This window comes from Mchenga conophoros, linkage group LG15 (genome assembly GCF_057382185.1).
Source record: "Mchenga conophoros isolate Kocher_MC1m ecotype Shallow Benthic linkage group LG15, M_conophoros_male_GT1.1, whole genome shotgun sequence".
Taxonomy (NCBI): domain Eukaryota; kingdom Metazoa; phylum Chordata; class Actinopteri; order Cichliformes; family Cichlidae; genus Mchenga; species Mchenga conophoros.
The window spans coordinates 42,554,681-42,566,330 of record NC_140540.1 but is presented as its reverse complement, the minus strand read 5'-3'; positions in this window follow the sequence as shown (position 1 = coordinate 42,566,330).

Sequence of the window (11,650 nt, the reverse complement as noted above, 5' to 3'; positions counted from 1 at the left end):
TGTGCTTTATCGTATTTGAACTTGTCTTAAACCTTCAGATGGAGCTCAGTGCAGAGTTATCTGGTTTATCTTGTGTCTGTAACGGTGTGTTTACACCGAACACGATAGACGCGAGCGAAAACGGCCCAGACGCCCCTAATTTGACGTGTGCACATTCGCACCTCGACGCGTGTCCAACGCGAATTCATCGTGTGTCAAAATACGCGCGTGAACCGGAAATGTGGGAGGGATGTGGGAGGAAGTTGTGCCGGACGGTATCTTTGCTACATGGCAGCTGTCGAGCTAGCGTTTGAAGAGAGAGTCTCCCTTCTCTATTTACTGTGGAGAGCAGAGCAGCGGCGTTAAGGACGTCCTCGCCGTACCTGGGTCCATCAGGTCCTCCAGACGCGTGAGCAGTTTGGTGAGTTTCACCACTTGCTCCAGGAGCTGCGCCTGGATGACGTTTATTTCAGCGATATCTTCCCCTCGCCCAGTTTGAGGACCTGCTGTCCCGCGTTGGTCCAAGCATCGCCCGCCTAGACACCAATTACAGGCGCTCAATCCTACCTGCAGAGCGCCTGTCCGTCTGCCTGAGGTTAGTAAAAGTGTTTAATACGGTAGTCCTTTATTGATACCTGTGCTAATATATGCTAAACCATCCGTTTATACACTGGTAACATGGATGTGCTATGATAACAGTGCATGCTGTTGGTGTTTACTGAAAGCAAACTGTGGTACGGAGACGACTGTGTATAATATTTCTAGTGATACTCGAAAGGTCTCATCAAGTCCCGATTTAATTCGATTTATGCTGTTATCAGTGTTTGCAATGATAGCATGGCTGTAGTGTCTATCAGTGTATGCTCTCGGTGTTTGCTGATATCAAACTGTCGTACGAGGACCACAGGGTTAATCTTTGTTGTGACACTCACTCCTTTCTTTTATTTAGACCTGGTTTAATTCTGGGATAGTTGAATATTTGTATATAATCCCTGCAGACTGTTTTAGATTATATCTAATATACATTATGTAATTATCCTTATAATTACAAAAGGTTTTATGTAAGATTTATGCTTTGTAATTTAAATCTGAATCACAAAAGTGTTTTGGAATTGGAATAATGTATTTTGTAACTGCAGTACACATAATACTAATTTTAAACAATTTTGTCCAGGTTCCTTGCCACCGGGGACTCCTTCAGGTAGGGCTGTGCGATATGACCAAAATCTCATATCCCGATATAAGACATCTATCGTCTGATAACGATATAAATCACAAAAATGTAACATTTTCTGTCAATTCTGTGAATCTCGGGCAGCTCGACTTGCGTGAAGTGTTTCCAGCTGCGCGTCGTGTAGCTGGAGTCGAGTGTTTTAACCGATGCATGAAACAATACATTTTAGACATAAGTTGTAATGGCCGCCGTTTTCTTTGTATTTATTACACGGCGTGCTGCGGGGAAAAGCCTGTTCTAACGTTTGAGTCTAAGGTTTATTTTTTAGCACCTGGCGGCTCTTTTTACTTCTCATCCGTAAATAATCTGCTCTTTCATGTGATTCAGTTTATTTTGAAAAGTCTCAACAGGATCTTGAGCTTTATTGTGAAAGGTTTATGTGGAACATAAACAAGCGGACACGCGATGGTGTTACCGTTGTTGTTGCTAACCACAACGCACAAAAACAGGCCCTTGTCCGTCTGTAGTGCGGTTATATTAAATATAAGAGAAAGAGAGAACTTTAAGAAATGAATATAACCACTACAGGGACCATCAGAACCATGAGAAAATATTGTCGTAAACAGTTTATTTTGCAACAACACGAAACAAACGACAGCGTAAAATGAAACGATAGACGTTTTTATATCGTCATCCGATATATATCGTTATATCAAACAGCCCTACCTTCAGGACCATCGCATTCAGTTTTCGAGTTGGTGTGTCCACGGTGAGCCAGATCATCTCCCAGGTAGCGACGGCCATCTGGGACTGTCTAGTGGATGATTTCATGGCTGTGCCTTCAACTGCAGACTGGCGGTCCATTGCAGAGGGATTCCAGGAGCGCTGGAACTTCCCTCTCTCCATCACAGTAGAGGTTGTATCTGCGCTCCATGGAGCTCCGTCCTGAAATTGCGGAGAAATGCGTGAAGGCAACTTGTGTTCTCCACAATTTTCTGCGCTGTTTGGATGAGAGAGGGGCACCTGCTGTGAGGGGTGTGGCACCTGCTGTGAGGGGTGTGGCACCTGCTGTGGTGGAGCCGTTGCAAGGCCTGGGTCATGTAGCAGCAAACAACTCCTCCAGAGAGGCTGTCCTGGTGAGGGAGAAGTTCATGGCCCACTTCTTGGCGGAGGGAGCTGTGTCTTGGCAACCAAAGGAGTAGCCTGTTTGAAGTCTGAGTGACTTCCCCACAACGGCTCTTTTAAGAGCCACCCACAAACCTCTAAAGAGTGTTCCTGTCTTTTTTAATTTTTCTTAATAAATGCAGCTCTACTCCAAAATAAACTGACCTCTCTTTACTCTCTTAAATAACTTGTCTTCACTATGTTCCTATATACAGTGTGATGCAACCGTTTGGGCAACCTTATTAATAGTCATTATTTTCCTGTATGAATCGCTGTTACAGTAAAAAATGTCACTTGCATATATCATATAGGAGACACACACATTGATATACACTAAATATTCATTTCATTTCTCTTTTTTTGTGTTGCCAATTTATGCACCTTCTTGATTTAGTTTAAAGAGTTATTGAACACTTTCTGTAAATCCAGTGAACTGCATTTCACTTCTCAAATATCACTGTGTGTGTCTCCTGTATGATATATTTAACTGACAATTTTTATTGTGACAACCAACGATTTGTACAGGAAAATAATTACTTTTCACAAGGTTGCCCAAACTTTTGCATCCCACTGTATTGGTATATTTTGTTATTAGTGTAATATGAAATAAATTCTACTTGTGTCAAGTCGGGTGCCAATATTTGCTGTGTAGTAGAACAGAGACATTAGTCATTACAAATGTTTATTGGAAAAAATATATAAATTCACTAACAAAAACATTAAACATAAATATATAACATTTAACTTTTTACAGAGAGACAGGAATAAAAAGGACCCAGCTTGGAGTGGAAGAGCCTCAGGGAGAAGGAGGAGAAAAATAACAGCATTGTTTCTGCCCTGGAGAGCTGCTGCCTCATCAGAAAACGACTGATTGCTAGGGTCCACGGCAGTGATGAGCTTTTCCTCCATACTGAATGAAGAATGAAGGGCTTTGGCTGGATCTGCCCCTTGGACCATTTCCCCTTTGGTCAGAGCCACGTCAGCAGGCTCCTGATTGGTTGTCGTGGCGTGATTTGACGCTTGAGTTCAGATCTTTCCAACTCGAGCGGTAGACGCGAAACGCGCGTATGCACAAATGCAACACAAAAACTGACGCGTGTGGTTTTATTTGCGAGCCAAACGCGGCAGACGCGGTACACTGACGCCCGTTTCACGCGTTTGCGCGATACAAATCTGCTTCCCAATTTCATCATCGCGCTTTTTCCATTGACTTTACATGTAAACCTGACGCTCTGGCCACCTCTATCGCATTCGGTGTGAACACACCGTAAGACTTAAACTACATGGACTTAGAGACAGTTTGATTGTAATCTGGTTACATTTTACGCTGAAACATTACTGAGATTCTGTCATTAAAGATGTCCAACAGCATTTTAAAGGTTTGATAGAGTCTAGAAACATGAAGTGTGACCCTATACATGACTGACATCATTGCAGTCATTCTGAGTTCCAGCTGTGAGGTTTAAAAATGTGCAGGACCCTGGATTCATCAACATGACGCTGACTCACTTTCATCTTCCTGCTGCGCTGCTCTTTGTTTACCTGTTTCTAATGTGACTCATTTGTTTCAGGGACACTCTTAGAGCGCTGCTTCCTGCTTACAGGTTACTTCTCCTGTCTCTGTTCACTCTCCTCCCTGGGTCAGTGTTGGTGTCTCTGTGTGTTTAGTCTTTTGGTTACTTCCTGTTTTAGTGTGAAGGTTGGTTTTCTGGAGTTCCTGATTGTAGTTCTACTTCCTCCTATGTGAGCATCCCCACCTGTGTGCAACAACATGCTTTAACATTTGGCGAGAGAGGACGAACGTTTATCGACCAGAGCAAAGAAATTGTTTCCGAATCAACAACACGTCTTTGTTTTCCAGAAAACACACAAACTTTAAGATTTCAGGAGCGTTTACTCCAACCTGTGGGTGTAGCTGTAGTTTGGCTGGGGAAGGGCAAGCCCACCCAGCCCCCCAGAGACCACACACAGCAGACAGAGTGAAGCCCGAGTCCCCACATGTGTGTTTCACTGTAACAACAATCATACAGTTTTATGACGCACTGTTTATTTTTGTGTTTCTACAGTTTTTAACTGTATTTTTTTTTTTTTTTTTTAAACGTATGTTTATTTGTTTTTTCAACAGTATCAACACCAACATAAAATGAACGTATGGCAGTCATTAAAATAATAATAATAATAGTAACAACACTAATAATAATAATAATAATAGTAATAGTAATAACGATAATTGAAGTGTTAATCCTAAAGGGTTCCAAATAAATGCATAGTTAAATAAATTAAATTAAACCATACGAATAAATACAATTAAAAAAATAAAAATAAATAAAAAATAAATAAAAATAAATAAATAAACAAAAATAAAAAAATAAATCATAATATAGGTTACATAGTATATTCCCAACAGCAAGTCAGACATTATTCATTATCTAGTTGTCTTATTCACTCACCGCCCGCCCCCCCCCCCCCCCCCCCCCCCACATCCCCACTCCTCAGTAGATCCAAAAATATCTTCCAGATGTTGTAAAATTCAGAAGCCTTCTTTCTAACAATATAGGTCAGTTTCTCAAGAGCTAAACTCGATGTTAAGTTATTTAACCAGTGGTTAAAAGAGGGGCAACCAACATTCTTCCAGCATAAGGCGATACAGCGTTTGGCCTGTAGCAAACAAAGATCGACCATTTTTCTTTCCTCACAAGACAGAGTAGTCATCTGGATACAAGCCTAAAATGCATAACTTAGGGCAAAGCGGTACAGGAGAAGTTGTGATCTGAGAGATATATTTTAACACAGAGCTCCAAAATTTTTGGATCTCTTCACATTTCCACAGGCAGTGATATAGTGTACCCTGATGCCTATTACACTTATAGCATAGATCAATTATATTAGGATCAAATTTATTTAATTGTACAGGGGATATGTATGTTCGCATTATCCAATTAAATTGTATCATTCTCAAACGAGTGTTAATGGTCTGAGTGTGTGTTTTTGAACATATTTTACCCCATTCAGTATATGAAATATCTTCTTGTAAGTCATTAATCCACTCCCGTCTTTTACTATCAGAGTTATCCTTATGGTGTTCAACTAACAGGCTATAAAACTGGGACACCAGTCTTTTACCAAAACAGTTTTTTGTAACATGAGTTTCTAGGATGGAGAGTGAGGGTTGGTGCACTGAATTGTTTAAGTGTGCCAGAATAAAACTTCTAAGTTGCAGATACTTAAAAAAGTGTTTCTGCGGTAAATCAAACTTTGCCCTTAATTCACTGAATGACATTAGAGAATATTCCTCATATACGTCCTGTAGTTTCGCAATGCCCTTGTTCAGCCAAGCTTTAAAGCCCATGTCATTCTTAGCCGGGGCCAAGAGTTCATTACCCCAAATTGGGGAGAAACAGGACAACCCAGAAGATTCATTCAACATTTTTTGTACTTCATGCCAAACAACAACAGTGTTTTTTACAAAGGGATTAGTAGTAATTTTCTTTAAAGTTTTAAAGGGTGCTCTTGTGTTCTGGGGGCCTCTGGATGTCTGGAGTTTTGATCTCCTCCATACCGCTTCACACCCTGGAGGACGGGGCTGTGGCCCCCCCACACTCCCTAGCAGATCATTACATGGAGAAACCTTTGGAATGCAAGCATGCTGATCCACACAGGTATGCACACATGGGTATTCACAGACGCGGACTAAAGCTTTCTTGGCTGCTGCCTCAAAGCACACTGTGCGCTGTCTCTCTTGCGTGCTGCACAATATCGTTTATTATTTAGTAAATATTGATATCTATGACTAGCTAGTTTATTGTGATGGTGCTTTGTTTTCTCTATTATTATGTTACTCTTTGTTGTTTGCTGTCTCCTCTGTTTGTTTTTTTTGTTTGTTTTTTTTTTTCTCCATACAGGTGACCCAGGAGTTCTTTTTTTTTTTCCTCTCTCTTCCCCCCCCTTCTCACCGTCTCTTCTCCCCTTTGGTTTTCTTTCTTTCTCTCCCCCTCTTTCTCTCATTCATTCCCCCTGTCCTATTTATTAAAAAAAAAAAAAAAAAAAAAAGACAAAGGATGAACTGAAGCTCTGCCATCACGTAATGTCGCATACTGCTGTTTCTGATGTCATTTAGGAAAAAAAAAAAAAAAAAAAAAAAAAAAGTTTTAAAGGGTGCTGAGTATAAATAGCTATTTAACGACAGACCCTTTGAGGACATTCTTTCAGTTGCTAACCAGGGAAGGGAAATATCGTTTGAAAACCAAAACATAGTGGTCCTCAGCTGAGCAGCCCAATAGTACCATTTTAAATTTGGAAACTGTAGTCCTCCCCTATCATATGGTAAATACAAGAGGGAGAGTCTGAGTCTTGGCTTCCTATTGTTCCAGATGAAATTAGAAAGAAGCTTTCTGGTCTTGGAAAAAAAAGAAGGAGGAGGGGCCAGCGGAATTGACTGAAAGATATATAGGAATTTAGGTAATATAGTCATCTTTACTATGTTTATTCTTCCCAGTAAAGAAAGAGGCAATGATATTAATCTAGTGATCTCATCCGACAACCCTACCACCAGGGGCTCATAATTGGCTGAACTAAGATTGCTTATTGTTGGGGTTACTCTGATGCCTAAATATTTAAATCCCTCTGCGGCATTCACAAATGGGTGGGATACAACTGGTTTCAACCTCTCGTTCATATTTAAAAACATAATGGATGATTTTTCTTCGTTCACTTTGAACCCAGAGAAACTGCTAAATTGATCGAATAGCTTCAGGAGAGATGGTATTGATTCTGCAAGGTGTGATAGAAACACAACAGTATCGTCAGCGTACATTGCAATTTTGTGTAGCATCTCCCCGATTTTAATACCATGGATCGAGGGATGTGATCTAATTGCTATCGCTAAAGGTTCCATGGCTAGTACAAAAAGCAGAGGTGAAATCGGAGACCCTTGCCTGGTGCCTCGAGATAGCTCAAAAGGACTAGAAATGAGACTATTGGTAGATACCATTGCAACCGAATCAGCAAGTAAAATTTCAATCCATCGGCGGAAGTGATCACCAAATCCAAAACGCTTAAGCACCTCAATTAGATAGGGCCATTCAACTCGATCGAACGCCTTCTCCGCGTCGAGTGATAGTATTGCAGTATCAGGTAACTCTTCACATTCGTGGATTATATTGAGAACTCTCCTCACATTGTGGAACCCCTGGTGATTTTGAACGAAACCATTTTGATCTCCGTGTATAATGGCTGGAAGAGCCCTCTCCAGCCTCATAGCCAAAGCCTTAGCTATGATTTTGGAGTCAGAATTTAACAGCGATATGGGTCTGTAAGAACCACTTTCGGCTGGCGCTTTGCTCGGTTTTAGAATGAGAGTGATCAGGGCACTACGAAATGTAGCAGGGATGCGACCTGTTTCATAGGATTCCAAATAAACATCTAATAATGGGGGAATTAATTTTGCTTTAAATAGCTTGTAAATATCTATCGGAAGCCCATCAGGACCCGAAGCCTTACCACCTCTCATGTTCGTAATTGCATCAGAAACGTCATTGAAATTTATTTCTCTCTCCAATTCATTTTTCACATCCTCAGAAATACAGGGAAAGATCAATCTATCCAAGAAAGCACTTTGGCTTACCAGGTCCAGTGGGCTGTCAGATTTATATAGGGTTTTATAATACGAGACAAAGGTGTTATTAATTTCTGTGGGATCTGTAGATAATTCCCCTTGATCGTTCCTAATTATATTAATGGCTCTGTCAGATTCAAGTTTCTTTATCTGCCAAGCTAGTAGTCTACCCGGCTTTTCACCCTGATCATAAAACGTCTGTTTCAATCTTATTAAACCATCTTCAGCTTTAAGCATAGACAGCTCCTCGTATTTAGCTTTAAGGGTCAATAACTCCTGTTTTTTCTGTGTTGAATCATCTATGTTAACTTCTCTCTCTAATTCTCTAATTTTATTGTCTAATTCGTTCATTGTCTGTTTGAATTTGTTAAATTTAGAACTGGTGAAACTTATCATTTGTCCTCTAATATATGCCTTAAAAGCTTCCCACCTTACGGCTGCAGTTGTTTGAATTGTATTAATTGAGAAGTAGAGATCAATGTGTTCTCCTACAAATTTCATAAAGTCAGAATCATGTATCCATTTAGGGTGCAAGCGCCACTTGTTTGAGTGGCTATTCACTTGTTCTACCTCATAAAATAGTGAGGTTGGGGCATGATCTGACAACACAATGCTGTCATATATACACTTAGTTATATTGGGTAGCAAAGATGAGGAGATTAAAAAATAATCTATTCGGGAGTGGGATTTAAATACTGCTGAATAGCATGAGAATTCCCTTTTATTGGGGTTTTGAATTCTCCATGGATCACAGAGGTTCAGATCTTTCAAATATTGTTGTATTTTTTTTCGTGTTTGAGAGTGTGAAGTGTCTATCCCTGATGAGCGGTCAAGCTTCGGGTCCAGAGTACAATTTAAGTCACCTGCCAATAGGGATGGGTATTGATAAGATTTTAACGATTCCAATTCCATTTTCGATTCTGTTTAACGATTCGATTCTTTATCGATTCTTTTTTTTTTTTAAAAAAAGGAGAACACTAAGGTCGATTAGCTCAGAGCTTTGTTTTATATCTTCTCTTTGAACAAGATAGAAATTTAGGAGTAACATGGCCTTACAAACCCAACAGTGAGATCTTGAGAGATCCAGCCTTCAATGGGGTGTCACAGGGTCCCCAGGAAAAAAAATTGTAAATGTAAAATAATAAAATAAATATTCTTGTGAGACATATCACATATTGACGGGGTCGGGTTATGTTAAAAAGTATAAATTGTTATACTTTGTTCATTGGTTCAAAGGTACCCCACACTTCTTTTTTTGTTTGCTTGTTTGTTCTGGTGTATTTTTCATTTGAACTGTTACTCTGCCAGAGTACTCATATTTACAAGATGGCATTGAACGCCCCATTGGTGTATCAGGAAAACTATTTTGTACGTATGTTCCTTGAAGGGGATTGAAGTCGTTCTTTTTTCCACCGCAGCGAAGGGCTAGGAGTAGGAGAGGAGCTGCTGTATGTTTTTGTTATCGAATCGATCTGATTGTGAAATAAAGCATATGCAGTGAGAAAGCAACTCCAGGAGTCATCCCTGCCTTAAAGCTGCAACATTCTTCTGTAGCAATAACAAAGTATAACATAAATTGTTCTGTGGCAATTACACAAGAATATCCAGTAATGTCCCTGCCCACAATTAAACACATTCACTTACCAAAAATCGGGGGAATCTGCTGTGGCAAATGGGTGCAAGCCTTTTACCACAAACTTAGACACTGCTCGGTGACATTAGTCTATCCTGGCCTGAAAGGAGACGCTACCAGTAGACTGCAGCGAGAACTACCAGCGAGCGCCAGCCAGACTCTGTCTGTCTCTCTCATCATGGTCACCTACATGTACAGTAATGGCAGGTCTTGTAATAAGGCAGATTGCGCTAACATAATATGCACTGTTAGTTGATTATTTACCTGCCACATTAACGGGAGAGGACGTGCAAACGTTAGCGCTGCTGCTGGGTTGAGAGTCACGAGTCCGGAGCGGAATTAAAAACGCGTGTCATCGCGTGTTTTGTGAGCAAATGCTTTTGCATATTCGTAGTGTTTCCTCCCTTAAATGAAATATCTACTTTGCAAGTTGCCCTGTTGTCATCGGTTCTCATAAAGTATAATCAAACTTTTGAGCGTTTGAGCCGCTTAGGCGCCGTGTTTCCTGCCAGGTAAATGACGCTCCGCAACGTGGTGACGTCATTCGGGGCGACTGGAATCGATAAGGGAATCGTTTGCAAAAATGGCAAACGATTCCAAGGAATTGAAACAGTGGGAACCGGTTCTCAACAAGAACCGGTTTTCGATACCCATCCCTACCTGCCAATATTATCCTACCAGGAAGGGTAGCTATCAATAGAAATAAATTCTCAAAAAATGAAGGGTTATCATCATTAGGGCCATAAACATTAACTAAATTGAAATTCTCTTTCAAGAGAGTTCCTTGAACCACCAAAAATCTGCCAGCTTTATCATAAATAGTGTTATTTACTTGGAAAGGCACTGAATTATGAATTAACACCATAACCCCTCTCGCGTGCGAAGGGCAACAGGATGCTAGCACTTTGCCTGGCCATCTCCTACGTACTTTCACCAGATCCTCTCTGAGTAAATGGGTCTCTTGGATAAACGCTATTGATGACTCAAGTTGTTTAAGCCTGGTAATAACCTGTTTTAGTTTAACCACTTTTACCATTCCTCTCACATTCCAAGAAGTAAATTTAAAAGTCTTATATGAAGTCATCTATTCTTATTAATACAACAGATTGTGCAACATAGTATCTTCATTTGGTTGTTGGTAAACCTTTCAGTATCTCTAACTGTTGTGGTGGGAGTAAACCAGTAAAAAGCAACACGTTGTGAAAAATACAAAAACACAAAGAAATAACACAAAATCTGCCATAAATGAACCCCCTTAGCTGTCAACCTGAACCGGACAGCCCCTCGCCCTACCCCGCCCTCCCCCTGCAGTTAAGTGCACACGCTGATCCAATGTAAACAAGGGAGCAGCTAGACCAAACCGAGCTGACATGGTCAAACAAAACCAAACCACCTGGACAATTGCGTCTCCTGACGAAAATGTATATCCTACATGAACAAGTATGTATACAATGATCATTACAAACTTTCTTGTAGCATAACTCTCATCCCGGAGAGCCGACTGTATGTCGAACAACCAGTACTCCAAGACACAAATGAAAGCCCAATCAACAAGTGGGCGTGGCTAGTTATCTATAAGGGATAAATAAAATGCCCAATACAACTGAGGAGAACGAAGGAACGGTCAACCAAAGTAAATACAAAAAAGAAAAATACTCTCCCCAAAAAATTCAACAGTAAGGATGAGCGATATTGACCATTAAATCCAACAATTTCAAACTACAGTTGTTATGGGCAGATAGTGAAGGATTCGGCAGTCCCCATCAGATATTCTGCTAGTCCTCTGTATTCTGCAAACCTCGGATGAACTTTTCCGCATCTGCTGGGGTCTCAAAGACATGCATATGTCCACCAGATGACACTCGTAGCTTCGCCGGGTAAATTAATCCGTAACGTACGTTCATCGCCCTGAGCTGCTGTTTCACCCGGTCGAAGCCCCTCCTCCGTCGGTGGAGATCTGTAGAAAGATCCGGGAAGAACATGACCTCTTGACCCCCGCAGATAACTTTCCCTTTGGCCATAGCCGCCCGCATCACCCGAACCTTGTCTTGGAAGCTTAAAAACTTCACGATGAGGACTCTCGGTG